Raw genomic sequence first — 7,355 nt, 5'->3', positions numbered from 1 at the left:
GTGAAGTGTGTGATTTTGGCACCAAAAAGATCAGTGTGCAAGACCAATTAGAGATAAAAGAAGTCACTAAACTTGTTTACACAGCTGGATTTGCAGTCACAGGCTGATCTCCTCCTTTCAAGTGTTTTTTTTTTCTTTTTTTCTTTTGCTTTCTTTTCAGGGTCTGAAATTTAAAGGCACAGAACAGAATATTTTGAAAGTCATTTGCCATTACATTAACTTCATTTTCTCCCTGGAGTTTTGGGTGTCCTAACGCACCATTATAAAATCATGTAGTCTTTTGGCTAATGGATGTGGTAACTGCAGACAGATTATATAGCCAAGCAGTAGTTTCTTAGTGGTTTCTAGGCAGAAGACAGACCTGAAGCAGAAATTTCAGCGCAAAATTTTCCTCTAAATAAAGCTTAGCTATTCTCATTCTTTGGGCTCTCTAGTGTGACTCGAGAAGCTCAGACTTGGTCCCAGCTCCAATTACTTTTTACAGATGTTACACAAATTGGAACTGCTTCAGCAAGAGCCACTGCGCAAACCACATTTTTCACTGCCATGTTTTCCAATATACAGCTTCATGTTGGTTCACTGAAGCCTACCAGATTTCTTAGAAGTAATCTGACTGAAGTGTGAGTGCATGATTTTTATATCTCTGCAGGTGCATTAGCTGGACAAGGATGCTTTTTGTGTCCTTGCTCTTTTATCTCTGGTGAACTATTGGTACTGTCAGAGACAGGGCTTTGGATTGGATTGACTTTCAGTCTAAATTAACCCAGTCCTGTATCAGCTTCTGATTTGTCACTTTGAGCATAAAGAATCAAGTATTTATTTTCCTTTAGTCGGTTTGTTGGGGGTTTTTTGTTTGGTTGGTTTTTTTTTGTTTTGTTTTGTTTTGTTTTTGGTTTGGTTTGTTTTTTTTTTGTTTGTTTGTTTGTTTGTATTTTTATGAGTACTCATAATTTCAGGCAAGCACTATCAGTTTGTCAGAAGCTGGCCAGGCAGCATGCGTGAATGGAGAAAAAAAGAAAACCAAGGCAACAGGCAAATATTATTCTGGAGTTTTCTGTCAGATAGATAGATTAACTGCACAGTGAGCCATTCCTTGTTTCTTTTAGCTGGTAAAACAAACTTCTTTGAAGCTAGACATGTATCCCATGCTTGCTAGTATATGATCCAGGGAGCAATCATAGGATACAGCTTTGGGTAACATTGCCCATGTCCTGTAAACTTGTTTTCAAGTATTGGAGACTGTATCATTCACAGCATGGCATTTGGACCATAGTTTCAGTGTGGCGACAGCTATACTAGTAGAGGGGATGGAGTTCTCACAGCAGACTATGTCTCCTTTGTTGGATAACAATAGAGCTGAGGTTGTGTGACATGGATGCGACAGCTATGAAATGTCCTCATAAATCCTCTAGCAGTTTCTGCAGTTATGTCTCCAGAGCAAAAAATTTCATTGATGAATGGAGACTGTAGAGACTGTAGAATGTTAGACTCAAGTTAAGGTACTTCAGCACGTTCTTGAAAGGGGCATTTTGCCCTAGCTGCTTTCATTAAAAAAAAAAAAAAAAAAAAAAAAAGAAAAAAAACCCTAGAAAAATCTAAATTTTACATAAACATATAAACGTCAAATTATGGCTGTAGGTGTTCCAATATCCTGCGTAGCCTTCATCCCCTCTCCCAGGAATTTGGTTGCCTATGCTCAAGGACAGATCTCACACAGTGCAGTTGTAACAGGGATGCACGTCATAGGTATTAGTTGCCCTTCTGGGGCATCCTCAATTTTCTCAGCAACTGCATTTCAGCTCAGATGTTTTCCCCTGGTCTTTACGTGGACTATGCCACAAGGATGCTTATGCCTGGCTGTGTCCCTCACTGGTCCTGGCTGGGCCTGATATCTGTTTGGTCTCTATGGACACCTGTGTGATCTGAACTATAACTGACCTTCATTACTGTCATTGGACCGGCACTGCCTGGACAACCTCACTGCCTGCTATGACTCCAGGTTGCCAGCTCTGCGAGCTCTTGAACATTTTGGAAAATATATTTCATTTTATGGACTTCTTCAAATACCAAGCATTATCTTTACTTGTTCTGTTCACATGTGAAAGTGTGTATTTTTACTTATGCTGCTTCATGACCTGCATATTACAGGCTCCCAGGACTGAACTCTTCCTGCTTTTCCACCCTTGATTATTTCTTTCATTTTGAATTCCCTATGATATCCATCACGTCTGAATAAGTTTCTGGGCTTTGACTTGACCTGATTGGCTTCCTTTACTATCCAAATTCTAATTGTTTTTTATATAGCTAATTTTGGATCTTTCAGTAGTCTCTCTCTCAGTGTTTAGATGCAGATCCTATTCAGTGTTTTGCCTGTTATCTAGGACTCTACCGCCTAAACCTGGGGTTTGGCTCAAGTCACTTCTCTATTTTTTTTCAGCTTCTTCAAGTATCCTCTATTTAAAATTGTGTTACTCATATATTCTATTTTTATGTGGAGTGCAGTTCTCAAATGCCTGCATGACAGCTTCACTGTTAGCCTTGTCTGGCTGAGTTAACCAAAACTATTAAAAACCTCAAGTGCTTCAGAAAAAGCTATCATCAGTGATAAAGTTCCTCTTGACTTCTTTTTTTCTTTTTGTTTGTTTTTCGTTTCCATTGCTTGCAGATACAAAGTAAAACACACTTTAAACTTCTCTGATTATTTTCCTCATTTCTGAAGAGTTTCAGCTCTGGTTGGGTTTTTCTCTGCTCAATTCTTCTGCTCAGGGTAGAATTTTAGCTCATGCAGTGGCTGCCATTCAAATAGGGTCTGACATTGGTCAGACTTTATTTAACAGGGGGTCAAAGCTCTATCTAATCACTTCAACTGGTCTCTGCCCAGAGCCAAAGAGCTCTTTCAAGTTCTTCTTAAAGGTAGCGCTCTGCAGAGATGGAAGGAGATGGGGTCAGAAATATTTGCAAACATAGCAGACAGCAGTATTTTGTAATGCAGCAACATATGTGTGAAGTGTAGCAAAGCACCCGAAGTATCTGATGATCAGGACTCTGTGTCTGTGTGGTTAGGAGAGTGGTGTGTGAAAAATCAATACAAGCCTATTCTTCTTTCTGTACATATATCAGGATGAGGGAAGAACAACTTTCAGATGTAATCCAGCTGGAGGGTGGGCCTGAGGGGAAACCGAAGAGGATACTATGAAGGGAATACTATAAAGGCATTATTGGTCTTACAGCAAGCAGCTAGATGCCAGAGCCTGGAGGCAAAGCCTACCTGCTGACATCTTCTTAGATGTTTACTTAGGGTTCTGGCTGCAGCCTGTGAAAAGGCCATGAGGGGTTAAAAGAGTATCTTTGTGGAGCAGTAAGCAGACCAGTGCTATAGCAGGACCCAAAAGGTATTACTCTACAGTCAAAGAGATGGAATGCCATTACAGACCTCTTTATAAATGCCCAAAGTGCTGTTTATTCCAGATGCGCTTTTCACATTCAAACTCATCTCCCCATCCATGTACAAATAAGTGGAGTGAAGGACAGATACCATAGTGCCCTGACCTCCCAGAAGCTAGTGGGAAATGCTTTTCACCTTATTGTTTTAAATTATTCCTTGTACTGATTTATTTTTTCCTTTTGATCTATTTAATTTTTAAACATACTTTGTTTAAAGAAAAAAAATCTGGTCTCATAACTAATGTTTTTTGGACTCTGCATTAAAAAAACAGTGCAGTTCTAGAATTTCAGTCTGATTTACTCCTTTTTGCATAAACTGCTGCCCTAGATGACCTTTTCTCATCATGTGCCTGTGGGGATGTGTTCCAAGCATATTTTCTAACAGCTTCAACAGCAGTAATAGTAGCATCCAAGCGTCAGTTAGCAGTTCTACAATGTAATGTTTTTTATCTTCAAAGGGCTTTACAGACATTAGTGAATTAATAACTGAGCATCAGATACTGAGCAGGCATAAATCTAATGCATTCAAGGATCTCAATGGAATTGTGTTGAGGATAAAATAATTTTGAAAAATATTGAAATCCTGGTCATTTGCGTGCTTTTGAAAATTAGAGGTAAATATATCAACATAACATATGCAATGTGCTGGTAAAATGTAGGAATTTCTCAAACCTGGGGGTGAATTTCATACAGAAACAGAATAAAATCTGACCACACACCAGAACATCTCCTAGCAGAAAATGTATTTGGTTAGAGGTTTAAACATCGGATATGAAATAGTTAGACTCCCTGGAAAACGGGCTGAATCCCAGCAGGGTTGACTCAGCTTTTTATCCTGCAATGCAGAGAAACTGAATTATAATTATTTTTCCCTATGTGACCTGGATGAGATGATGCAAACGAAGGTTCTCTCTGCTTGACATGGAGCGAAACCCACTAGTTGGAACCATGCTGGTAGATAGACGAAGAGACACAGTTTCAGATTCACCTTATTCTAGCCTTTATTTTTTGGCAGGAGCAAACCTGCAAATGGAGATTAGATGTTACTACTGTTTTGCATACAGACTCCTAGATCTGGAAGACTCATGTAGTTCACCTTCTTGTGCCAAAGCTGCGTAAGAACTACTCATTAGTGTCAGATGCTTCTCTAAATGGCTCTTAGAGCTTGCCAGAATATAGCCGTTTTCAAGTCATCTATCACCAAGACTCATTGTCCTCACTTTTAAAAAGTTCTGCCGAGTGTCTAATGGGAGTTGTCTTTGCTGCAGTTTAGTTTTGTGGGGGTTTTTTTGTTTGTTTTTTTTTTTTTTTTTTTTTTCTATCCTAGCTTCCACCTTTATGGAGACTGCTCCCTTCTTTGCATATTTGAAGGTAATTTTCATGCCTCCTTCATATTCTTTCCCTTCAGATTTGGCTGTTTTCCCACAGAGAGTTCTTGAGACTGTAAGATATTGTCTCAAAGAAACCAGTGGGTGAGTAGGAGCTTATTCTAAACTCATAATAGAGAGCCCTGCTGCTCCAGAAGCCTCCTAGGAAGGAAGTTTGATTCATGATGTCCCTGTTTCTTCTTGATCTTCCAGCTGTTCTCCCCACACCCACCTGTATTTGCAGTTTGCAGATGTACTGAAAGGCTCTTCCTGTCTCCGCATACTGCTGCCAGGCATCTTACAGCTTCTGCCCTGTACAAATGCAAAGGAAAAGGTATCGTTTAAATCATATTTAAATATATACTAATTGGGGGATGGCTATGACTTTTGCAACCTCTTTGCATTCAGCTTTACTAAAAGTTTGGGGATTTATTCAGTTTTGGTTTTCATCTTTTTTTCTTTAGAAAAATATTGGATTTTAAGTGCAGCATCCTCAATATAGACCTTGGTAGGGAGTAGATTTTACAGCATTAAAAAAGTGATTCACACCCACATGTAAGTAATTTCTTTTAAAATGAATGTTGAGAATATATTTTTCCCTGTGCCTCCACTCCTACACAGTGAGCAAAAGTCCACAAGGCATTTGATGATTTTTTTTTTTTTTTTTTTGCAGTGGAATTGTTATAGATTAATTCAGCATCCAAAAACATTGTAGAAAAAAAAGAAATCCTTTTTTTAAGACTGTGACCAGGAATTAAAAAAGGAAATTAGAATAATTTTCTTTTTAAAATGAAAAAAAAAAAAAAGGAAAAAATATTTAACTGGATGTCCTGGTTTAAGCCCAGCCAGCAACACAGAACCATGCAGCCACTGGCTCACTGCCCTTCTTTCTCCCCCTGCTCCCAGAGGGATGGGGAGGAGAATTGAAAGAATGTAACTCCCATGGGTTGACATAAGAACAGTCCAGTAACTGCAGTATAACACAAAACCACTACTGCCACCACTGATAATAATAATGACAAGGGAAATAACAAGGGAAGAGAATACAATCACTCACCACCCACTGCCCAATACCCGGCCCAACCCGAGCAGTGAACTAGCCCTTCTGGATAACTGCCCCCAGTTTATATACTGGGCTTGACGTGCTGTGGTATGGAATCCTTCTTTGCCTAGTTCAGGTCAGGTGTCCTGTCTCTGCTTCCTCCCGGCTTCCCCTCCTCCCTGGCAGAGCACGAGACTCAGAAAGTCCTTGGTCAGAGTAAACATTACTGAGCAGTAACTAAAAACATTGGTGTTATCAGTGTTGTTCCCAGGCTGAAAGTCAAAACCACAGAACTGCACCAGCTACTAAGAAAGAGAAAAATGACTGCTACCTTTGAACCCATGGCAGTATCTATACCATTCGCATCATGCTCATTTTTCAATATACCATCACTCTTTTCTCATATATATATATGTATATATATACATGCACACACACAGAAAGAGAGATATCATTTCCTTAGTGCATGGACCAAACCCTATAAAGCTGCTGAGTCCATACGGTCCCTGATGTTGGGTTCCATCTCTTGCAACACTCTTTCAGAGCAGAAGAGATGGTGTGCAGTGTTGGATTGTTGCCTTCTGATGACACAGCGGAACTTGTCTGGTCACTGCTGAGCTCGTCTGTTTCATCAAAGTTCATTCTTTGTTGGAATGATAGTCAGAGGGAAGTCAGGGCCAGTCACTGGTGACCTGAAGACATCTAATTGATGGGGTATAAAAGTATTACACAGCAGGCAACAGCATACAATTAAGTTCATTGACTGTTTTCCCCTAAAATCAAATCCCCCTGAGGTATACATCTGACTTCCCCATCTTCCCGCATTACCCACCAAGTATATCTGGGTCCCTGAGCAAAAGCAATCCCACGAGTGGGTTTGCCTTTACCTGAAGCAGGAATAACCCAGACTGTCTTTCTCAGCAAATTCTTCATGTGCACCACAGGACCTTTGTCCCCTTCTACAATATGTAAAAGTTCTGACTGAGCTGGGCCAAGCCTGTTGGCAGATCCTCTGGTGTTGACCAACCAGGTGGCTTTTGGTAAATGTGTGTCCCAATGTTTGAAAGTCCCACCAGCCATTGCTCTCAGTGTACTTTTTAACAGCCCATTGCACCGTTCCATTTTCCCAGAGGCTGGTGCATGGTATGGGATGTGACATACCCACTCAACACCATGCTCTTTGGCCCAAATGTCTATAAGGTTGTTCTGGAAACGAGTCCCATTGTCTGACTCAGTTCTCTCTGGGGTGCCATGTTGCCACAAAATCTGTTTCTCAAGGCCCAGGACAGTGTTCCGGGCAGTGGCGTGGGGCACAGCATATGTTTCCAGCCATCTGGTGGTTGCTTCCACCATGGTAAGCACATGGCACTTCCCTTGGCGGGTTGGTGGGAGTGTGATATAATCAATCTGCTAGGCTTCCCCATATTTGTACTTCAGCCTTTGTCCTTCATACCAAAGAGGCTTTAATCATATGGCTTGCTTAATTGCAGCACATGTTTCAC

Source organism: Lathamus discolor, chromosome 2 (assembly GCF_037157495.1).
Source record: "Lathamus discolor isolate bLatDis1 chromosome 2, bLatDis1.hap1, whole genome shotgun sequence".
NCBI lineage: Eukaryota > Metazoa > Chordata > Aves > Psittaciformes > Psittacidae > Lathamus > Lathamus discolor.
The sequence above is the reverse complement of the archived record's forward strand: the minus strand, read 5'-3'. Positions refer to the sequence as shown.